This window comes from Lissotriton helveticus, chromosome 1_1, assembly GCF_964261635.1.
Source record: "Lissotriton helveticus chromosome 1_1, aLisHel1.1, whole genome shotgun sequence".
NCBI classification, from domain to species: domain Eukaryota; kingdom Metazoa; phylum Chordata; class Amphibia; order Caudata; family Salamandridae; genus Lissotriton; species Lissotriton helveticus.
In genome coordinates, this window is record NC_136057.1 from 781,097,432 (window position 1) to 781,122,254 (window position 24,823).

Sequence of the window (24,823 nt, forward strand, 5' to 3'; positions counted from 1 at the left end):
AGGAGAGATGGAGAGGGGGGAGAGTCTCTAGAACTGGATTAGGAGAAAGATGATGTATCGTATGAGTCTTGGAAGGATAGGGAGGGGTTTAGAAAGGTTTGTTTGGGAGACCTGAATAGTAAAACAGGATTGTGATGATGCAAGGAGCTGTAGAGGAGGGAAGAATCAAAAAATGGTTATTCGGGGGTCATAGTAGTAGAATGGGGTTTGGGATGAGTCAGAGAGTGGAGATAGAGGATATATTGAGAGAGGTATAGAGTGAGCTAGATGGTGGTGCACTGGGGATGTGTAATTAAGAGTAAAAGTAATAAACATAAAAGATACATAAGTGCATGGAAGTCATATATGAATAAGGAAGGTAATATATTTAGATTTAAGTTGTATTTAATAAACTAAGACTTTCAAGTGTTGCTGTACTATTATCGAATGTATGTGTTTTTATACTTTTTTTCCTCTAAATAATAGAATAGTGAAGTGTTGGATTTGGCCCTTTTGGCAGGTTCACCCCTAAAACTTTGTGCTTTTATATGTGAGCTGGTGTTAGTTGTTTTTGGTCTCTGCGCACTTTAACACTGTGTCCCAGTGTAATGTGCGTGCGCACTCTGAGTGCATGTTGTGAGATTGGCCTGCCTCCCATAGGAATGCATGGGGAATGTGTGTGTCCATGGAAGTCCTGATGTGTGGGGAGTGCAGTACTCGTGAGATTAAATGCTGCGCGACGGTGTGCGCAGATTTAATTTGTCTAGTGTAGAAGTGCCACTTCTAGAAGTTGGCATGTCTGTGTAGTAAATGTGAATTGACTGTCTGGCTTGTGATTGGTTGGAGCTGGCTGGTGTGCCTGGCTCCAGGAGTCAGGATGGGTCTGCTCCTTTGGTGAATGGAGAGATCTGCATGTTGATGGGAGGGAGGAGTGCCCCTGGGACCTGAATAGGGCTGGTCCTTCCCTCCACAATGCTGGCTCCGCCCCCTGTGGTGCGTCTGGTGTCCCTAGCCTACCCTGTGAATGGAAGAAGGGGAGCTGAGCAAAACAAAGTGCTCAAGTGCTCCCAAACCAGTTGCAGCTGGTTTTCCCTAAACCCTGTGCTAAGGGGACAAAGGGAATTTGTGTATAAAAAGGGGCTGTGACCCCAGGTAAAATGTTCCCTCTGTGAATCCTATCTTGAGGGGGGCCTGCTGCTGCTGGGCACCAGGAGGAACCGCCACTGGGGACAGCCTCCCTGCTGGAGGGACCTGTGAGCTGGCCCCTGGGCCCAGCCTTTGCCCCCCCCCTGCTTCCTAAAAGACTTTTGGACTTTTGCCTGCCAGTGCCTGGGAAGCGCTGGCCTCCCCATGCTAAATAGCGCTTTTGCGCCGCCAGGGCGGCGATCCCTATCTTGAGGGATTCCCCGGCGTGGGGATCCCCCTGCCTGTGTGATTTTCAGCGCGGGTGCCCACCCCGCTTCTTTGCCCTTTTAAATGCCCTAGCGGTTGCCCACCCCGCCGGGACCTTGTGCCACTACTTATGCCCTAGCGGGTGCCCACCCCACCAGGGACCTGGTCCTTAAACGGGAGCCTACCCCGTATTACAGCCAGAAGGTGCCGGGAACAGTGAGGGCCGCTGCGCTGCCTGCGGCGACCCGGAAGTGCTGTAAAGAAAAGAGGAAGTGGACGGGAGCCCACCCCGCGCTCCTGTGGACAAAGGAGAGCCCGGCCAGAGTTGAGAAGCCGGCACCAGGTATCCGGAAGACATGCTGCGGGGACTCTGCAGACAGAGTCCCGCAGTGTGGGGAAGCCTGAGCGGGGCTCTCGTGAGTCCAGAGAGAGAGCCCCGCAGCTTCAGCATGGTCCAAGCAATTGCCCGCGTCCCGCTCAATCCCTTGCAGGAAGAGAGCCGACCAAAAAGGAGGAGCCCCCACCATGAACCCGCAGTCCGGTGAGTGAAGACAGGCTGGGGGCTCCGGGTGTGTCCTGTTGGTGCCTGATCAAGGCACAGGGGGACTGGACTGCAGTCAGGAGCGGCCCAGTCTAAGCAGCGGGCCGCTCCAACGCTCTGGGCACCACCATTGTTTTCCGAGCCCCACGTGGCCTCCATTTGTTTAAAGTCCCCGTGAGGGGCTTGGGCCATAATTGATAAGGGCGATAACTGTTAAAGGGGCCAGAAGGGCCTGTGGTCTTCCCTCAGTTTTTTCTCGTCATTCCAGAGCCTCTGTGGCTCCGAAGGGGGCATACTTGTTTAAGAGCCTCTGGGCTCCAACCCTGGGGGCTTTGTGTTTAAGAGTCCCCCGAGAGGGGCTCGCCAGCCAGAGGTGCCCGTGCTACCTTCAGCTGCCCTGCGAGAGCGCAGGCAGATGCAACGTGGGGCATATTTACTTTGGGGCACATTTGTTTATTCCTAGAGCCTTGGTGGCTCTATTGGGGGCATACTTGTTTCAGAGCCCCGTGTGGCTCCAACGTTTGGCGCATTTTGCCCTAAGGGCCAGTGAGGGCCCCTGCCGCAATTCTACCTCCCAGCTGCCCAGCAAGGAGTGGGCAGCTGCACCGTTTAGGTTTTTCATTTTTCTAGGGGACCTGTTCTTTGAAATTACACAGCTACCCAGCAAGTAGTGGGCAGCTGCCACGTTTAGGCTAAACTCTTGCGCATTCTTCTTTGGCTGCATACGTAGCCAGCCCTGACACTGTTGGACAAAGGGCGTTTGAACCCCACGGAAGGCTAGTTGGCCTGGGGTTAGTATCTCATGTGGTTCTTGCGCAAGGTGATGGTATATTGTATTTATGTTGATAATTATCTGATGCCTAATGTGATTTATGCGTAATGTGCAATGCCTTTATGCCTATACCTCCAACTGTATTTTTATGCTTAGGAGGTTGTTCAGTCTAGTCTAGTTTATACTAGTGAGTTTATGTTTCCCTGCGTGATCTATGCCTAAGGAGATTAGTATTGCGTAGTGTGTCCCTACCTTTTACCAGTGGTTACTGGTTGTGTTCTACAATTGGTATTTTGTGCCAAAATTATTCTATGTTCTAGAAGTGCTATTTCTACTAAGTGCTATTCCTACTAAGTGCGGATTCTGACAGTGGCCCATGTGGCCCTGTCCTGTGTATATAATCCCCTGTAAATACTGCCCAGTACCAGTTGGCACAGTGTATCTGTGTGATTATGATCTAATACAGTGGATCCCAAACTTTTGACTCCTGAGGACACCCATTGAGTCAGCACTGGAAGCCGGGGACCCCCAAGCAATTTGTATGAGTTAAATTTCAAAATCAAAACAGTAATTCGAAAAAAACACAAACGTGTGCACACAAAACAAATGCTCAAAGTACTAAGGATTTTGGGGCCAGATGTACGACCATTTCATTTAGCGCCTCGCAATTGGCGACACATTGCGAGTGGCAAATTGCGAGTCGCTAAATGAAGTGTACAACAGTGTGTTTAACACTGTTTGGGATTCCCAATGGGGTCGCAAATTGTGAGGTTCATTAATATTAATGAGCCTCTCGCAATTTGCGAGCCCATTGGAAATGCCAGCCCTCCCAGGGATGGTTGCCTGCTGGGCTTTGCAGGCCACCATGTCTCGGACTGCTTTTAAATAAAGTAGTTTTTTTTAAAAAATGCAGCCTGTTTACCATGCATTTAAAAAAAAAAAAAAAAAAAGAAAATGAAACATTTTTGTTTCATTTTTTAAGGGCAGGCAAAGGTCCCTGGGACCACTGTACACCACCACCAGTACAAAAGAGAAGAGAGCACGGCCCGTCGGTCAGGGCGCCTCGCAGACAGGATGCATTGGTTTCAGCACCACGAGTGGAGCCTTCGAGAGTGGTCTCTTTGTTACCAGGTGAGCATTTAGCTGCACAGGCCAAACCTACTATGGTGTCTGTGGGCACAGGGGGGGAAAGCAATGTTGCTATTGGGGAAGGGAGGTTGTTGAAAGGACGTTATGTTAAAGACACTGCTGTGGGCACTGATGATGTTTTGGAAGTCACAGATAAAGTGGAGAGTGGTACTAACACTGATACGTCTAGTGCAGTTAAAGAGCCATTGGCCAGCAAAGAATTGAAAATTAAAAAGTTGCCTTATATGGGTGTGACAAAGCCTTTGGGTGCCCATTTGATGTTGGCTACAAAAGAACGTATTTGGAAGGGAGAGTATGTTGAAATTCTTAAGCTGCTGCACCGGGAAGTCCGGTCCAAGGAAGGGACGAAGGGGGAGGAGTTTGAGTTGGCAAAACGTCCTAGAGTTCCGTTGACCATTGAAAATTGGACGGCTGCATTCCTTATTTATGCAAGTGTATACTGTGAAAAGTTCCCTGAGCGCAGCGTGTCTCTTTTTAAATACATGGATGTTATACGCAAGGCACAGCTTACTGGCGGGGGGTTTGCTTGGTCTCAATATGATGAGGAGTTTAGGGCCAGGATGGCGTGGGATCCGGAGGCCAAGTGGGGGGAGCTAGACACTGACTTATGGCAGCACACCATGGGATCTGCATCGGGAGGTAAAACTATTTTTACAGCTAGCGGTCTCCCCTTAATTTACCGGCCCTTTCAGGGCAAACCCACCCGGGGAGGGGTGGGGAGTAGTTCTAACACACAGTCTGGAATGGGCACATGCTGGGAATTCAACAAAGGGTCATGTAGCAGGGAGTATTGTAAGTTCAGACACGAATGCTCTGGTTGCGGTAGGCGGCACCCATTGTCCAAATGCTGGGATAACCAGCCAGCGGGAGGGCAACAGGGGAAACAGACAGGTGCGAGTGGCTCAGGAACGTCCAAACAGTTCTCAGGGGGTAGGGGATCCAGAGGTACTCAGGGTGCTGGGCCCAAGGGCTCATACGCCGGTTAAGTTAGAGAAGTTGCGCCTTGCGCTTCAGAATTATGATGAAGCTGTGGGGAAAAAATTGTTAGATGGTTTTGAATTTGGATTCCGGTTGGGTTACATGGGTTCCAGACAAAGGAGATGGTCTGCTAATTTGAAATCAGCGTCTGAGTATGGCGCAGTGGTGCAAGACAAGTTAAATAAAGAAGTGCATGAAGGAAGGATGGCTGGCCCTTTTCACGATTGGCCGATCCTTAATTTGATAATATCACCTATTGGAGTGGTCCCGAAGAAAGATACGGGACAATTCAGGCTTATTCAACACTTGTCATGGCCGGAAGGGTCGTCTGTCAATGATTTTATTGATCCAGATGCTGTTTCGGTCTCTTATTCCTCAGTTGACGTTGCCATGTCACTTGTTGTGACCGCGGGCGCAGCTGCTGAGATGGCCAAGTGTGATATAAAGTCTGCTTTCCGGCTGTTGCCCGTCCATCCTGATGACTGGTGTCTCCTAGGTATACACTTTTCAGGGAAATGGTATGTGGACAAGGCTCTGCCGATGGGTTGCTTTATTTCATGTGCTCTTTTTGAGTGTTTCAGTACTTTTTTACAATGGTATTTTACTCATCAGTCTGGTCACTCACTGGTAACGCACTACCTAGATGACTTTTTCTTTGTCGGGTCCCCGGGCTCCACGGAGTGCCAGTCTGCTCTGGACACTTTCCAAGGGCTCATGGAGGATCTGGGAGTTCCTTTGGCTCCCGAGAAAACTATGGGTCCTGCCACTGTTTTGTCCTTTTTGGGAATTTAACTTGATTCTGTGTTAATGCGGGCTCGCTTGCCTGAGGATAAAAAAGTGAAAATGATGGATTTGCTGGAAACCATTTTATCAAAACGGAAAGTGTTGGTGAAAGATATTCAGGTGTTACTAGGCCATCTCAATTTTGCCTGTAGGGTCATGAGAGCAGGAAGGATTTTTTGTCGCAGATTGGGCAGCGCTCTTTCAGGTCAACATTTGCCTCACCATCGTGTTCGCTTGTCTGCTGGTGTCAAGGAGGACTTGAGAATGTGGACATTTTTTCCCTCTTCTTTTAATGGTGTTCCTTTGGTTCGGGACGTTGACTTCCAGTGGGATGTGCAAATGTTTTCGGATGCAGCTGGCAGTGATGGTTTTGGTCTGTATTGGAATGGCAGATGGTGTGCGGAACGTTGGCCGGATGAGTGGTTGAATGGTGGTCGCAGCATTACCTTTTTGGAGCTTTTCCCTTTGCTGGTGGCTTTGACCCTGTGGGGGGGAGATCTTGGCACATAAGAAGGTGCTTTTTCGTGTGGACAATATGGCTGTTGTGGAGATTGTTAATCGACAGTCTGCCAGGGAGGAACAGGTCTTGAAGCTCATGAGAGTCTTCGTGCTGGGCTGTTTGAAACACGACATTCATTTTCGTGCTTTGCACATTCCTGGCGTGGACAATGAAATTGCGGATGCTCTGTCTCGTTCACAGTGGGGGAGATTCCGTGGACTGGCAAGGGAGGCAGACAGAGCACCGACCCCGATGCCGATGATCTGTGGCACGTAGGCAACGTCGGGTCTTACAACTGGTGGTAGGTTCTTGGTCTGTGTCTACGCGTTCTGCTTATTCTCTGGCCTGGAGGGAGTTTCTGGAGTCAGGCGCTTGTAGGCGTGAGGAGGTTTCTCGTCGTTCTGAGGATGTGGTAAACTTCATTTTAGATCTCATGGATAAAGGTCTGACCAAGGTAACCATTGCAGGCAAATTGGCAGGGATAGCTTTCATGGGTAAGTTGTTATGGGGTTATTCTCCTTCAGCGGGGGAGATTGGCAGGAGAATGCTTGAGGGTTGGGCCAGAGAGCAAGGGCACTCCACTAGATTCAGGGCTCCTTTATCTTGGCAGATCCTGGCCCGGCTGATAACTATTCTACCTTCGGTTTGTTCAGATGACTTTGAGTCATGCTTATTTTCCATGTTAATGGCATTTATGTTTTTTGGAGCCTTTAGGGTTTCAGAATTGTTGGGTTTGAAATGTAAGTGTGGCCTCTTTTGGCGTGATGTTTTTTGTTCTGATGAGGGGGTACATGTCTGGTTAGCCAGCTCCAAAACTGATCAGACTAGGAAGGGGAAGGGAGTGTGGTTGCAGGCGCAGGCTCCGAAGATTACTTGCCCTTTACTGTTGGCGCGGCGCTGGCGTTCTTTATGCGGGGGTGGTGATGATGCGATTGTTTTCCAGCATATTGATGGCACTCCTGTTACAGCATACCAATTTCGCATGGTTTTGCGCAAGGCTTTACTCCACTTGGGTCTGGATGGGAACTTATATGGTACACATTCTTTCCGGATTGGTGCTGCAACTGAAGCCTTTAATAGAGGTTGGACACAAAGGGATATCATGAGGTTGGGGCGTTGGTCTTCAAACTGCTTTCAGCGCTACGTGAGAAGTCAAGCGGAGGAGGCGCATGCGTCATCTTCCTTCCCATGAGCTTTAACTCTGTTTCCTTTTTTAGGATCTGTTGCTGGGCCTCGTTCTCCTGTGGTGACAGTCTGGATAGTTGGGCATTCCTTCGTGAAATGGGCCCGAGTCCAGGCGGCGCAGAGTTACTTCGGAGAGCTTCTGGGTTTTAATGCTCGCATGTTCAATTTGGTTTGGAAGGGGAAAGGTGGTATGCTCTGGAACGAGTTAATTCCATGTCTCAACAACAATATGGTGGGCGGGCTATGTCCTGATATTCTGGTGATTCACCTGGGGGAGAACGATCTTTGTACCACTAAGGGTGTTGTATTGTTGCGAGCTATTAAGAAGGATTTGAGCCTTATCAAGCAGTTTTGGGCTGGGTGCCATGTCTTCTGGACTGAGTTAATTCCGCGTAGGATTTGGAGAGGAGCGGTCAATCCCAGAGCTGTTGACAGAGCCAGGAAAAAAGTAAACTCCGAGGTTTCTAGATGTTGCCGTTGTCTTGGTTTCAGCAGGATTTCTCATAGAGAGATTGAATTTGAGACAGTGGAATTTTTCAGGGACGATGGTGTTCACCTGTCCAAAATGGGGATGGACCTATATTTGTTATAGTTGCGTGAAGTTTTGGCATGTTCACTAGCAATGCAACGTTGATCTTTGTCCATTTCTGCTTCTATTTTCCTGGTTGGGGGGGCAGAAAGGGAGGTGGTGTAGTTTCCTCTCCCCCCCCTTCCTTTCTGGGTGGCGGGGTTTTTGTTGTCTCGTGCGGTTTATTGTAAAGTTTTAGTGAGTATTGGTCGGATTCATTGATTGAAAGGTACAAGGGAAGTTGGTCATTGTTTGACCGTTCAGGTTTTGGGGGGTATTGACAGGGGTGAAGGGTCAGGCAGGGTTTCTGGTTATCGAGGGCCTGGCTTTCAATATGTGATTGGGGTGTTGATGACGTAATGGGTTAAATGATGACGTAATGATTTGATTGTTGACGTAATGCTTTATTGATGATGTTATGTTTATAATGTTGTTGTAATGTTTTAATGCTGTATTGTTGGGTGGGGGAGGGGCCAAAGAATTTTAGGGGAGGGGGTGGGGGGCGGGGTTTGTAGTTAATTATTTATTTAGTGAGGTAAAGTTTTGTAAGGCGTTGCCAGGGTTTTTATATATTGTAATGTGCACCTGTTTCCTAATAAAGCGGCCTTTTTCACACTCAAACCATTTTGGTCTACTTTTCTCCCACCCCTCGCCCTCCCTCCCAAAGCTTTTAGTAAGCGTGAACACGGCCGGTTCAGAGCGTCTCTCGTTTATAATGGATTGATCGGTGAGGTCAAGGAGATTGCATCCTTCTAAATTACCGTCTAAGTCCGTAACCTTTGTTTTACATTGAAGGGGAGCATCTTGGTTTAGAACAAAATACGATTCCATGGTTATTTTAAATTCATGTATTCTTTAACAGATTCATGGCCTTTTTGTTCCATAGTTAGACCCCGTACGTGTCTGGTTTCCTTGGGCGGGGAGGCTCGTGGGTGGCGCGTCTTGACAGTCACCGGCATGGTAGCTTCGGCTCAAGCTCAGTCAGCTCCACATAATGTCCGGCTGGGTTAAGTTAAATACCCTGAACTTGCCCCTGACCTTCTTCCAACCTTCTCCTGCCCTGGCCTGGGCTGGGAAGAGGCATTTTATTTTCAAATGGTCAGGTGCTTCGTGCCCGGCGCCCGAGGCATGATTGCTCAGTGCAGGCCTGAGCAATCATGCCTCGGGCGCCGGGTACTGTGTGCAAGTAAAATGCCACTGCCTGGCCCAGAGAAGGCTGTAAAACGGCAGGGGCCAGTGCAGGACCTTTAGTTGAACTTAACCTCAGCCGTGCTCCAAATCCACCGTCACTCCTTTAATTGCCAAAGTTGCTACGCCTTCCATCTCCTTCAGGTGCAGGCGCTAACAGACCAGGGTATGCTGGGCATTACACAGGGGTAGCGCTGCGTGGACCATTCCAAAGCACTAACACAGAACAGGAACAAAAATCAGGGAAAGAAGTGCGACTGAGCCATCCTCACAATTGACACACTGGTGTGAGTTAAAAACAGATGATGATAGAAACACACACCAGGTGCTGATGTACGCCCCCCCCCCAAATGTACAAGAAAGAAGAGTAGCTATTTTTCTGGGAAGAGATAGACTCTTCGTTGTATGTAGTAAGTACTGCTGTGCTGTGCCTTTAAAAGTAAAGTGTCAGTCACGGGGAGGGGGTTCATCATACCCAAATGTGTGTGTGTGCGTGCATGCGGGTGTGCATGTGTGTATGGTGCTATTGAATATATTGCGGCTGTGTCCTAGTAAATGTAATGTAGTTATGTTTTTGAAGTATCTGTTCTCACCGAGTGTAATGTGCTTCTGCTGAAAAATGCCTCATATATTGACAATCGGTTCATTAAAAGTAGAAGAAGAGAAAAACGGAAAGACAGTGATAAAGGGAATAAAAGGAAGAAAAAGAATGGGAAAGAGTGAGGTAAAGGGGCGAGGGTTCTGGTGCTGAATGAAAGGCATGAGGTGTAATCAGACAACGCAGCCATAGTATTCACCACCTCGACCTTTGATAGCACTGACCGCAGGCTTATGAGAAATCTTTAGCACCGGCACTTATTATTTTACAAATTAAGCACTGAATTGAGGAGTCCGTTTATCAAGGACCAGATTAAGTTAAGACCCATAATGTCATGGCTGAAAATCTGGTTGAATCCCGAGGCAGTCTTAAGTAGACAAATCATGGAAGACTGCTTGCACAGGGATGAAGGGTTACAGATCCCTTGGTTAAATTATGTCAAGACTACCCTGGAGGGTATCAACCGGAAGGATCCGTTTATTAACCCCAACTCCATTTTATCTTCGGATTAACCAAAAATTAAAAGATTGTTATCCGATCATTTTGAGAAGTATATATCAGTAGGGGAATCAACTAAACAATCTGTAGCTGCCGTTAGCCTCATAAAAAATGAGGGCATGGAGCCATACCTGTATCGGGTACACAACACACAAGACAGATTCCTAATGACCTGCCTTAGGTTTAACCTACTACCACACTTACTGGCGGTTCCTGCAGGTTTTACATTAACAATTGCTCAGAAGGGTGCCTGCAGCTGCGACAACAGGTCTCCGCAGGACACCCTTCATCTTGTACTTTTGTGCCCCTTTTTTAAGTTCCCCCGGTGTAAATATCTGGTAAAATTTTTAAAAAAAGCTCAATTTAGGCACACTAAAACAGCATTACTCTATCTGCAAAGAGCTAATGACCCATGGACTCTCTTTTGGATTATGAATTTTTGATGCTCGCCGTGAGGTTAAGAAACACAAGAGGAGTCAGTTAATCATGTGGTTTTTTAGTATGTATTTTTTCATCTGCTTGTATTGGTAATTCGAGATGATTCCCAGATGTATTTAATTCCATTTTAACCTTGTAAATATATTTGTACTTTTATGATTTTTTTTAATCATCGAATAAAGAATTAATGAACTGAAATGAAATTACCATCTTTCCATATTTCTCTCCTCATATTGCAACTATTTTACTTTAAAAAAAAAAAATGTTCCTCAGGGCTGGAGAAATCTACATATATTGGTAATAGTAATGACAGTAACAAATGCTATACTTTGTTGTAAAACTACTGAGATGCTATAATGGGGGAGTGTGCAAATAACACTCCCTTTAGAAGTTTAGACCTCGGTGAGGGATACGCACACATTTCGCTTGTTCGAGGTTCGCACATTTGCCATTTTGTTCATTTGCCTCCCATGTTCATCACGGTTTTATATAGTCCGAAACAGGAGAGCAACCACCAGTGTGAGACGCAGATTGCATCCCGACCGGCAATCTGATTTCTGCCATTAGCAGCATTTGCCCCCAAAACGCAATTAGCTCCCGAGTTATTTATAATCCGGTCCATAACATTTTGCTCCTGTTTTTGAGTATAATGGCATATAAGAACTACAAGCCTTGAAAACGATGGTAATGCTGCATGCAGCTTGTATACCGTGAGGTGACGTTAATCGCATCATGACACTGGCCACAAGAGCCTTTTCAGAAAAAAAATCTACATTGAACATAAACGGCACTATACACATACACCTTCGTTCTCATTTTTAAAACAGCACCCTTAGTCAACGTAAGTTAGGATCAGGCCAAGAACTGTCATCAGGGGCTGTGTTTAGGGTACACCATGTAACCATCCTAAAACACTGGAAAATATAGGTAAATAACAACGTGAATTTTTAAAGCGCGCGTTCTCTCTTCAGCCTCTTGGCGCTGAAACAACAGATGTGTATTATTACCCGACAGCATGCATTTTTATCGGGGGGAATTGAGGCGGAGCGGACCCACGGGGATTCGAACCTGTGACCACGTGGTCGAACCCAGATCCCCGGGTACACGCACGAGCCAAACTCGGCCTCGTGCGTGTTCCGTCTCAGAGCCATTCACATCCTTCGAAGAAAGCGGTGGGGGCCCACCGAGCAGCAGGGGCCTTCGTCTCCAAAGTGCACGTATTATAAATAAAGTAAAGTGTTCAACCTCCCTGTAAACTGTCTGGTAATGTACTCGTTAATCACCCAATACCTTCTGTACAGGCATAGAGACCAGACGAACTATACCTGCCTAGTGTTTTTACGCTTTTAGTAGCATTAATTGCTCCCTTAACATGTAACTTTTTCCTCATTAAATTATATGTTTCAAGAGCTACAAATGTATTCTCTTACCTACTAATAATTCCTTATCTAACCCCACACCGCCTATACTTGTACTAACATCAATGGCGTAATCCACTAAAACAGATAAGGCTTTTTTGCGAGGTTTCTGTAACTGTTTGTTTCCATGGTTGCAATTACAAATACTTTGACGGAGGCAGGAAATGGAAGACAAACTTGTTTACACAAGGCAGCAGGCCTCAGCAATTGCCAGCAGAGGCTAAGGGTTTGAAAACTGAAATGTGGCTGTTACAGTAAGCATGAGTCAAGAACCCCATCATCTTCTTGGATGATGCTTTGACTCGGCGATACAGACAGCCCAAGTATGGAAACACAAATTCACCGCTACTGTGGGAGAGGGTACTACCTAATCTGTCATTATAGAATGTGTCAGATTCTCGCAATTATGATCAAGTTATGGGGATTATAGTAAAATGGGCATCCTTTCAAGAACAACTGTCTTGGTATTCGGGAAGAAGCGGTGGGAAGTACATCTTCCTAATTTTAAGTCGTTGTAACCTGGCAGCGAGCACTGTGAAGGAGGACTCGAACCCAACAGCCGAGACAGGGCATGAGGATGACTCAAACTCGGCAGCTGAGACAGTGGAGGAGGAGGCACTAAAAACCGGCTGCAGAGACAGTTGAGGCGAATGGGAGACTCAACTCTGGCAACTGAGACAGTGGAGGAGGACAAGGAATCAAATCTGGCAGCTGCGATAGTGGAGAAGGCCGAGGTATTCAAACCCACCTGCTGCTGAGACAGTGGAGGCAGATGAGAGTCTCAAACCTGTTAGCTGACATTAGGTGAGGGGGGATTAAAACCTGACAGCTGAGACAGTGTATGAAGACAGGGACTCAAACCTGGCAGCTGAGACAGTGGAGGAGGATACAGACTCAAACCTGGCATCAAAGGCAGTAGAGGGGGAGGAGGGACTCAAACATGGCAGCTTAGACAGTGTATGAGGATATGGACACAAACCTGGCAGCTGAGACAGTGGAGGAGGATACAGACTCATACTGGCATAAAAGGCAGTAGAGGGGGAGGAGGGACTCAAACCTGGCAGCTGAGACAGTGGCAGCTGAGACAGTGTATGAGGATATGGACTCAAACCTGGTAGCTGAGACAGTGGAGGAGGATACAGACTCAAACCTGGCATCCGAGGCAGTAGAGGGGGAGGAGGGACTCAAACCTGGCAACTGAGACAGTGTATGAGGACAGGGAAATCTACAATGGATCGCACACCGCTAGCCTCTCCTCCATATCGCCCCTGAGCACTCTGGTATGTGAAGTGCGTGTGGTTTGAAGAGTTGAAACAAAGTTCGTAAGTGGTTCACCAAAGTTGGTGCAAGTACTTGTTGTTCCCAAGATCTCCAGACCCGAGACATGGCCCGGGTTTCGGGATAGTTTCCCTCATCAGTAGAGAAAGTATTAGGGGTGGATGAGAAGGCCGCCAAGTAACCGTCACAGGCCTACTAGTACTTACTTGCACCTACTGAGGTGAACGACTTATGAACTATACGTACCAGAATCCTTAGGGGCGATCCGGAGGAGGGGCTAGCGGTGTGCAATCCATTGCGGTTGATTCTACAAATGGGCTCTCTTGGGCCTTTAAGCTGACGAGCTTCTAGATGACGCACCTGCGTGCCGGTTGGGCATCGAGGCCTGTGACGGTTGCTTGGCGGCCTTCTTTTCCACCCCAAATACGTTCTCTACTGATGAGGGAAGATATCCCGAAACCCGGGCCATGTCTCGGGTCTAAAGATCTTCACAACTACAAGTACTTACTTGCACCGACTGAGGTGAACCACTTATGAACTATACGTACCAGAATCCTTAGGGGCGATCCGGAGGAGGGGCTAGCGGTGTGCAATCCATTGCGGTTGATTCTACAAATGGGCTCTCTTGGGCCTTTAAGCTGACGAGCTTCTAGATGGCGCACCTGCGTGCCGGTTGGGCATCGAGGCCTGTGACGGTTGCTTGGCGGCCTTCTTTTCCACCCCAAATACGTTCTCTACTGATGAGGGAAGATATCCCGAAACCCGGGCTATGTCTCGGGTCTAAAGATCTTCACAACTACAAGTACTTACTTGCACCTACTGAGGTGAACCACTTATGAACTATACGTACCAGAATCCTTAGGGGCGATCCGGAGGAGGGGCTAGCGGTGTGCGATCCATTGCGGTTGATTCTACATATGTGGACAGGGACTCAAACCTGGCAGCTGAGACAGTGTATGAGGACAGGGACTCAAACCTGGCAGCTGAGACAGTGGAGGAGAATACAGACTCAAGCCTGGCAGCTGAGACAGCAGAGGGGGGAGGAGGGACTCGCACCTGGCAGCTGAGACAGTGTATGAGGACAGGGACTCAAATCTGACAGCTGAGATAGTGGAAGAGGCCGAGATATTCAAACCCACCTGCTGCTGAGACAGTGAAGGCAGATGAGTCTCAAACCTGTCAGCTGACAGTAGGGGAGGAGGGATTGAAACCTGGCAGCTGAGACAGTGTATGAGGACAGGGACTCAAACCTGGCAGCTGAGACAGTGGAGAAAGATACAGACTCAAACCTGGCATCCGAGGCGGTAGAGGGGGAGGAGGGACTCAAACCTGGCAGCTGAGACAGTGGAGGAGAATACAGTGTTGTGTGGCGTTTTAGGCTCAGAGTGAATTCTCCCGATTCATGCCCTTATATATAGGTACAATTCACATTGCCCTTATATAGGCATAGAAATCAATCTCTTATTTAGACATAGCCCATGCAGACCAAATACAGGCATGGCTACTTCTACCCGTACCAAACGTCACAACAATTTCTTGGAAAATCGGCTTAAGCAGTTAGGGAACTTCCTCTTGCTTGAATATTGATTTGTCCAAGAACTCATGTACTTTACAAAGAACAACTATTCCCTAGGGGTTCTTTCCTGACATTATTATGCCCGACCTTACGTCAAACTATGGCATTCCTAAACACCTTCGAGGTATAAATATACCTTCACTTGCTATTGCAAACTACGGTGGTTCGGAGCAGTTCGACTATCTACTTGCCCGACGCAGCTCACTACAGCAAATGCTGAAGGAAGCCGACCCTCCAGTTGACGCACTGATCAAGAGACTGCCCTGCTCCAGTGTTTCCAAGCCCCCCTTGCGAGGTGTTGGGAAGTCGAGTTCTGAGTCAGAGATACCAGGCCTCCTTCATTCTAAACCAAGGTATGAAGCTGATTAGAACCTAGAGAAACCTATGGTAGATTCTTGGCAAAAACAACTAAACCTATGCTACACAATACTTACTTCTTCCCGCGTACTAGACTTAGGTTAGGTACATTGGGGTAGGTGTATTTAGAAGCAACAGTAGAGTATTTTAGTTAATGTTATTTATGTATGTATTTTTATATGGCTAAGAAACCATACAGTGCTTTTACAGTATTATTTTATAATACTATTCTTGCTGTACGCATTATACTTTGCAGACTGCTTAACGATTGTAGCAGTTCACTTCTCTTGCATGAGAAAGAAGACTGTTCAATAAACCTTTTTATTGAAAACCCCTGTCTCTCTATTTCTCTGCAACTCTGTTGAAACGAAGCATGCAAGATTGACTGAGTGAAATACTTATCTATTGTTTCCGCGACGCTAGAGATATATTTCTTATTCTTGGGAAAAAAAGTTGTCATGTTTATGCGGTTGTCAGAAACGAATCCCTTCTTGTGAATTTGAGAAAGTTTCTAGTGACCTCTGAGCTAGCTGGCACTCACTATTAGGTTTAGTGTATTCGATAGAGACCCAGTCGACCTCAGTCCTACGTCTAATCTATAGGATATATTATTCCAATGCGCAGAGCCTATTGGGAATATAGGAACTACACTACAACAGACTCAAGCCTAGCAGCTGAGACAGTAGAGGGGGAGGAGGGACTCAAACCTGGCAGCTGAGACAGTGGAGGATACAGACTCAACCTGGCAGCGGATACAGTGGAGGATAATGAGGGACTCGGGTCGTGTGATAAAAGGCAGTAAAGGCAAAGGGAGCAGAGCCAGTCGGAAAGTAGATTACCTTTGTTGTGCAGGAGTTAGGCAGAGGGTATTTCAAAGCCTGAGGATTTAGTTAGAAAGTGGAGTTGTGAGTGAGGCAGAAGAGAATTACATTTTTCTTTCATCAGGCATATATGAGGTAGAAGTGCAAAGAATATGTGTTACCTAGAGAGTTAGTGTAGAAGAAGGGGGAAGGCAAGGTCAGAGCATGGTGGAACGCAACTTGGCATGGAGGTGGGCAGAGAGACAGATGAACATCCGAATAATGCAAATTTAGGAGTAGTAAGAAACATTGATGTACAGTAGGGCAACTAGATGGAAAGGATGGGCAAGCTTTTATTTTCTTATTTAACAGTAGAGTTAGTAGGACTACAGACTTGAAACAGTTTAGGGTGGCAATTGCAGAATAAAAACATATTTTAAAAAGAGTAGGGTTAAGTTCGAAATAACAATCTGAGAAGTAGAGGGCATAATGGTCAGGTGGGGTGAGGGACTGTAGTTTTTTTTTGGGATCCATGAACTGAGTACTGAGAGCATGCTCCTTATGGCTGGCTGTAAGAAGAGTGTTTTAATAGTGGCAACCTATGAAGAATGTAAGATACTACATCGGAGTTGGAGCATAGACATTATGGGAGTGAGTAGGATTAAAGTGTGCGTCTGTGAGGGAGTGGTGACAGAGATGCTGAATAAATAGCCTAACTCTCTATGCGGAAACAGGGCTTAAAAAACGCAGAAGTGCAATGTTAAGCTGTATACAAAACAAGTTAAAGTAAGTACCGGGGTGACTTGAACACAGCTTAATCGTGCTCCAGGCGCCCGCCACCTAAATCCTTCAATTATCCTGCCTGAGCTACCCTGCTTGCAGGATATCCTTGCCTCATACGCCGAGGAAGACACATGGCTTCCGCCGGCGCCCGAAGACGTCGATCCCAACACCTCGACTACATGTGTGAGTGAAGATTAGGCAGAGCGTCGCGACTGGAACTGGGCGACACCCGCATTGCAGACAGTTTGGCGAAGCTACGGCTGTGATCTGGGCCCGGGCTGTCTCTGTCCCCGGTGAGGTAAGAGCAGGCCTCAAAGGGCTTCAGCCCCCCCACCCCCATCGTGTGTGGCAGCCCGGGATGAGACACTTCCCGGGCCCGCTCACAGTCGCACCCGAGCACTTCACAGGTCTTTAACCCCTTGCATGCGGCCGCGATTCTATGCCTGTGTGGCAAAATCGCAAGTGGGCATGTTCATGACTGCCCCCAGCCGTCGTCAGCACACGAGCACCGCGGTGCATGACGGACGGGGGCCGTCATCAGCATGCAAGGGGTTAAAAGACCTTGTGCATGTTAATGGGGCTTTGTTGTGGTTTCACCCCTTCTAGGAGCCCCTGCAGCTCGACTCTGCCGATTGCCTAAAGATTCAGCTCCCCCCCTCCCCGAAATTTGACTCTAGTTGCGCCTCTGGGTAAGAGTGAATGCTGGGGGGCTAGGCTGGGGCAGCTGGTGGTTGCATGTCCCTGCCCTCGGGCCTCAGTGGGTAACGGTTTGGTTGGGGCCTGGGCTGGAGAGGGGCTTCATGGACCCTGCCGTGGTGTAGGGCCTGCTCCGGCGCTGATCAGCGCGAGGACCTTCTGCTTCAGGGCCCTGGGGGCCTGGGGTTGCCGTGCTGCGGGCCGCGCCTGAGGGGACTCACTGACGCTACTCTGCGAGATCTCGCCCCAGGGTAGGCAGCTAACTGAGGCATGGCTCCTTGCCGACGGCGGGGCCGCAATGAGACTGGGCGGTACAAGCGAGGGACAAGGAGCTGCCACACATCACCTTATTGAGCGGCTGCGGGATCCCTTTCCACATAGGAAATTGGCCCTGAGACGGTTGCTGCACGGCACGGAGCTCACACTTACGCCCGAGGATGACGGTGGCCCGGGGACCCAGGTTGGGCCCCGGGAGAGACCAGCCACATCTGCTGCCATCTTGACTCTCTTGCGGGCCCCTGGTTGGGGGGTGTTGATATCACTGGCCCCTGTGTTCTCCCAGCCTTGGGCCCCTTTGGTAGACACTCAGGAAGTGGGATGCTTCTGTGCGGTGCCACCTAGTCGCCTATGACACACTGCACCTGGCAACATCTGCTACGGGGGATGGTGCGGATGGGAGGCATTGACGTATTGGGAGTGCCCCGTGTGTTGGTGGTCCAGCGAGCCAGGTCCCACTAGAGTGGTCTGTTTGGCTGTCTGCAGCTGGTTGCGGAGGCAGCTGGAGTAGCTCCTGTGCGGCTTTTGGCCTAGCTGTAGACGGATTTCGTGAGGGCTGGCCGCTGGGTGCCACCCCCCCAGGAAAGCCTCCCGAAGAGACAGTCAGGAGTCCCCGTGGATCCTCGCCCACCGACCGCATCAATCTTCCATACAAGGGTGTAGTGATTGATTGACTGACTGGCAGTCTACATCATGGGGAAGGACAAGCTTGGCACCAGAGGACCGAAGCAAAGCGCGCTGGATCAGTATGCAACGTCCATAGGTGGTGGGCCTCCCTCTGACTCCATTCCCGACAATGCAGCCTTGCTGGCAGCCATTACTGATACGAGGGACACGCTGGAGACCAAAATCGGTGCAGTGGGCACCGAGGTCTCTTTTCTGAGGCAGGATTTAAGCAAGGCTGTTGACTGAATCACAGAGGCCGAGATGAATGTCATCCGTTGAGGATAACGTGCAGACCCTCCAGCACCAGGTCAATAAATTAACAGTGATCTCACAAGAGTTGGCCGCCCGGACAATGATGCAGAAGGCCATGCTAGGCGCAACAACCTCTGCTTCACTGGCTTTCCGGAGGGCAGCTAAATGAATCACTTCCTCACTTCATGGCTTAAAGACTTGCTACCGGCAGACAAACTATCGGCATGCTTTGTTGTCGAGAAGGCCCATTGGGCTCTTACTAAGAAGCCACCTCCGGGCAGGGCCCCGCAGCCGGTTATTGCCAAGTTGTTAAATTTTGCAGAGAGGGACGCAGTGCTACAGTACTCCCGTCTAAACAAAAGACAAGCTTGTCTTCGACTTCAGGCCAATCATTATATTTCCGGACTATACCCGCATGGTGCAACAACAAAGACAGTCCTTTACCGCAGCAAAGCGGCGGCTAGGGGACCTCAACATCTCCTACATGTTACCTTACCCAGCCAGGCTCTGAGTGATCTATAACAAAACTTTATTGTTTGATACACCCGAAGCAGCCTTTGCCTGGACAGAGGAAAGGATACATCTAAAGCCGTATTCCCCGCCACCGCTGGAATCGGACTCTTCGCTGGGCTCACAGCGTAATCGACCCGCATGACGAAGTCCAAAAGACGGCATCGCTCTGGCTCAGATCACCGATCATCCAGCCCAGTGTTAGCTACCTAACTGACCCTAGGCCTGTGATACTTCTGTTGGTACAGAACTAACACTCCAAACGTCAGATTCATTTCTTTTAAGCAGCACGGCAGGGATTGATTTTAAGTGTGGTGGCTGGCTGCCTTGCCACCGGACCCCTAAGGTTCATTTTGTACGGGATGGGTGGGATCCATTGGAGAGGGGGCCACGGGGCTCAATGTTTGGGTCCTGAGGTCCCCTCATCGCGACAGATGCTCCTTGTTTATGGCCGTATCGGGTGGGGGGAAGTTGGGTAGGGGGGTTTTGATTTCTATAGTTATGTTTTTTGTTGTTGGTTCACGCAGGCTCACGTCCTACTCTTCCCCTGGTAGACCTTTACCATTAGACCGAGATTAGATACATGGCTTCCTCAACTAGGACTCCCTAAATTAGCGAACTGAAGATAGTTACGTGTAATGTCCGGGGTCTCCGTAATAGGATTAAGAGAGAGGCTATCCTCAGGCAGGCCAAACGAAACGGGGTCGACACCTTCCTCTTGCATGAGGCGCATCTTCTGGGTAATAAGGCCCCCTTTCTAACCAGGTTTGGATTCCGACTAGTTTTCCATGTCAGTTTTACCAGGGGCTCTCGCGGGACGGCCATTCTCATTCACGCCAGAGTCCCCTTCCTACATGCTGAGATTTGGACAGACCCTGGGGGAAGATATATTTTTCTGACAGCTGAGATTTGGACAGACCCTGGGGGAAGATATATTTTTCTGACGGGACCCTTCATGGGGAACAAATTACGCTGGGTTGTGTGTATACCCCTCCGTCCCTCGGAACCACGTTTGGTGAAAGTCTGACTTGGTTGTGGGGTGAGGTTCCTGAGGGCCTGTCGATATTGGGTGGTGACTGGAATGACATTATGACTTTACTTGACTGGAGACAGGGATCCGGGGCAGCTCCCCAGTGGGCACCTCTAAATTGTCCTCCCTTGCAGGGGCACTGTGTTGGGCACACTTATGAAGGGTATATCATCCGTCCGAGATAGGCTACACATACATGTCGGAAATACACGGTTTCCAGTCCAGATTAGATTACTTGTTTACACCACAGAGTTATGTTCACAGGTTCTCCCAGGTTTCACAGCTTCCGAGGGGATTATCTGATCATTCGCCTGTCACGGTGACACTCCTCCTAAATTTTCAGAAGCCAACGTCTGGTCGCAGATGTCCCAGTGGCACCTACGAAACCCAGAGTACCAGGAGTGCATTCATACAGTAGTCCAAGAATATTTTTCCTTGAACATTGATTTCACCCCCTCCAGAGTTACCTTGTGGGAGGCACATTAGAGGGGTAGACATTAGTTATAGGACCACCGATAAGCGGAAAAGTGCCGCTCAAAGGTGCGAACTAGTGGCCCTATGCATTACTCTGGAAGCGGTTATGCTTCACAACCTACCCTGGCATTGCAGAGAAACCAGTCCCTAGCACAATAGCAACTGCATCAACATCTGACTGACTAGGCCAAAGAAATCTGGTTGGCGTCCCAATACCAGATTTACCACTGGGCTGACGAATCAAGCAAAATGCTAAATAGACTAGGTCAGGTCAGGCAGGACCCAGCTGCGGTCCCTGCCATCAAGGGAGTAGACAGCGCCTTGCGCACCGCTCCAGTGGAAGTGCTGGAGGAGTTTGTGCTGCGTTTCTCCTTGTTGTATGCTCAGAGAGAACAGGTTTCAAAAGATGTCACTGTGGAGTTCTTACGGAATATCCCCCCACAATGGCTATCCGCTCAGGCGAGGGACCTCTTGAGAGCCCCCATAACACTGGACGAATTGACAGCTGCAGTCCACGTGCTGCATCCGGGGTGCACCCCTGGCCCCAATGGGTTCCCCAAGGAGTTCCTCCACCCCTATGTGACAGTGCTGGCCCCACACTTGTTGGGTTCGATCCACGAAGCCCTGGAACAGCGACTATTGCTTTGGGACTGACGCCAGGCTGAAATTGTCCTCTTTCTAAAGCCCGGTCGCCCGCCAGAAGATCCATCCTCATACCGCCCCATCTCCTTAATCAACTTTGAAGCTAAACTACTTGGGAAAGTCCTGTCTACTGCTTCAGGTCATGCATTTCGGACATTGTCCATGTAGACCAATCTGGATTTATGCTGCATCAAGCCACCCGCCATAACATCTGTCGGGTCCACAACGCTATGACACTCGCACCCACATTGGGACGCTCTTCGGCCCTGCTCTTGGCCAACATTGACAAGGCCTTTAACTCCCTTAGTTTGGAATATCTTTTCCGACTCCTTGAGGCGGTCAATTTCGGCCCACGCTTCCTAGCCTATATACGCCTTCGGTACACTGACCCTGAGGCCTCTGTGCGAATAGCCGGCAATCGCTCCTCCTACTTCCCGGAAGGGACAAGGCACGCGACAGGGCTGCCCCTTATCTCCCCTTGCCTTGGCGGTCGAGCCCCTGATGGCATGGGATTTGACTGGCCGCACTCTCCGTCTGACCGCATTGCACTATATGCGGACGACGTTCTGTTCCTTAAAACTGATCCATGGATCTCGGGGCCCTTTATCCTACAGCTCCACCAGATCTTGGGCCAGAACTCAGGGCTCCACACCAACCCGGCCAAGTCGGTGCTATTTCCAGTCTGTGGCCACAAGGGAGGAGGCACATGGGCGTCTCAGCTAAAGCATGAGACGCACAGCTTTCAATACTTAGGTGTATATATGTCCCCATGTCCGAAGTCTTGTGGACGCGCAACGTGCTCCCGCTTCAGGCCAATATCCGTGAGGACACTGCAGTTTGGTCCGCTCTACCTCTTTAGTTATATGGATGGTTCACCATCTTTAAGATGGTCTCTCTTTCCAGGGTTCTCTATCGTCTTCAGAACTACCCATATTATACACCGCGGGGATGGTTTGCACAGATCAATGCCCTATACAATAACTTCCTATGGGCGGGGCGGGTGGTTCGTGTGGCACTTCAGACATGCACGCAGTCCACATATTGTGGGGGTATTGCAGCTGCAAATGTATATTCTTACTACGCTGCGGCGCATCGGTTTATTATCAATGACTGGTGGTACAATTCGCCAACAGACCCGGTGTTCGCTTTAGACCATAGGGCCATGGGACAAACGTCCCTCTTCCACCTACTTTATAGCACACAGAGTTTGGAATATTTACCACCGTCCACTCAGACTATGATTAGGTTGTGGAAGTATGTGGTGCATCGAATGGGGTGGCACGGATGGCTTACACAAGCAACGCCCCTATGGCAAGGAATTTATTTGCGCCAAGTGGTGGCCCTTAGGGGATTCCGCCAATTGGACCTGATAGGTATTTGCACCCTGGGGGACATCATGCGGGGTACGTTCTTAAATCGTTTCAACAACTCCAAGAAGAGTTCAAGTTACACAAGACTCAATTTTACAGGTACCTCCAACTATGGCACACCTGGTCTCCCTCGCTGACACACATTAGCTGAATTTCATCCACTGGAGGATCGTTTACTTATGGGGGGAGAGCGCATAAAATAAGACAAATATATCAGACGTTTACAACACACACACCTACAACTTTGCACAAGACGAGGAGGGCCTGGCAGGATGACATCCCAGACCTGACGGACGATGACTGGGCTGAGGCTTTAGCTAGTCCCTGTGGCATTGCGGTGGCTTACAGATACCATTTTCTCCAGTTTAAGTATGTACACCGTGTATACTATACCCGGTTGCGCCTGGGAGGGGTGGCATCCCCTCTGTGCCTGCGTTGTGATAGGGAAGAAGGGACCTTTCTTCACATAGTGTGGAGCTGTGAGTCTCTACAACCCTTTTGGCACAGGGTATGGACTTGTCTTAAAGAGGTGCTATCTTGGGACCTGCCATGGGATCCCCACTTGGTTCTCTTTCATGTGACAGAGGACATAGGAGGTAACCGGTATAAGCAGCATTTACTCCTTCTTGCCTTTACCATCGCCAAACGCGATGTCGCTTAATTGTGGAAGGGCACCTCCCCTCCGACAATGGGAAAGTGGCGAAGAGAACTGGATGGGTGCATGGGTGTCGAAATGGCTGTCTTCCAGGCGAGGGGCTGCCCCCAAAAACATATAGATCTGGTCCCGATGGGTCTCATATAGGGGTATCAACCTCCCAACCATGCCAACACATTCTCCATAGCGGTAACTCATTGGGTTGTTCACGGTTTCTTATCCACATTGCATTAATGTATCTTCATGGGTATATAAAGTGTTTTTTTTGTTTTGTTATATATGCCAGTTGTGCACATGGACGGCTATCCGTCCATCTATTGTAATCCTTTGCTAACTGGTTTATCAATAAAATATGTTTTTTTTTAAAGCACCGAAATAGAAATAACCCCTGTCTGGTTCTAGAGGACATTCTGCCTCCTTCCCTCTTGTTCACCTATAGTTTCAGTATGTTTTACCTCAGTGAACGTGACAATTGAGAGTGTTATTTTTCTAAAGCGATCTCCGACTTGCATTGAATGATCCCCAGGAGCGTGGCTCTGAATTCAAAGGGGCACACATAATACATACCTCTTCAAGCGAGTGAAGGCTGCCTTCTCAACCAAGAGAGCAGCTAGATAATTAAAATACCCCCTAGTTTGAATCAAAGCACTGTTGCCACCATGCAAGTGAAGCTAGCGATCATGACTTTCCCTAGACGTGCTCCGTTTACTCTCCAACTGCTGATATCCACCATTTCACATTTCTGTTCCGTCATCCATCCATCCATCCATCCATCCATCCATTCTTTCAACTATAATTCGATTGTTTACCATTCCATCATTACCTGTGCCATTCCATCCAACCATCCTTTCGCACAAACCTCATCTATGCATGTATCCATGCAAACATTCAACCGACTATCCATCCACCCTTTCACGTAGCCACTCATCAATAAATACATCTAATCATCATGGACCTTTTGCTCATCCTGCTTTTCACACTCCGATCCTTCCATTCACTCTGCCATCCATTCATTCATTTTTCAACCGTCTATCTATCTATCCTTTCACCTTCCATTTATCCTTAGTCTTACCATCATTCCCACGGTTTTTCACGCTTCCTCCCAACGTTCCGTCCTTCACTTTTATATCGACCCATCTTACTTTGTTCCTGGCTTCCACTAGATTTCCTATTTTGTCTCTATTCTTTACCGCAATTTTTTTTTACAATGTATCGCTCTACCCCCTTTTATTGAGGCTGCTACTTCCTTGTGGTAATGTTGGGCTTTTTCCCGCCGCTTTGCAGGCAGAAGCGGACCATAAATAACCCCAGACCCGCTGTAGCTGCTAAAGCAGGGGGTTCACAACACCCCTGCTCTCAACCCAGGCATTTACAGACTTTCAAGTGGTAGTAGTAGTGACTCGAGTTAAGGGATAGACCTTTTAACTGTCTATCAGCCTTCCTTGTTTAGAGGTTCTGCCAGTCTCTATAAA

The 24,823-nt window shown here is 48.7% G+C and overlaps 1 protein-coding gene across 1 annotated transcript in view; it reads right to left on the reverse strand.

Annotated features, from left to right (window-relative positions):
- TES (testin LIM domain protein) overlaps positions 1-24,823 on the reverse strand; it is a 213,790-nt gene that overhangs the window by 160,121 nt on the left and 28,846 nt on the right. The gene's annotated exons all lie outside the window — the stretch shown is intronic.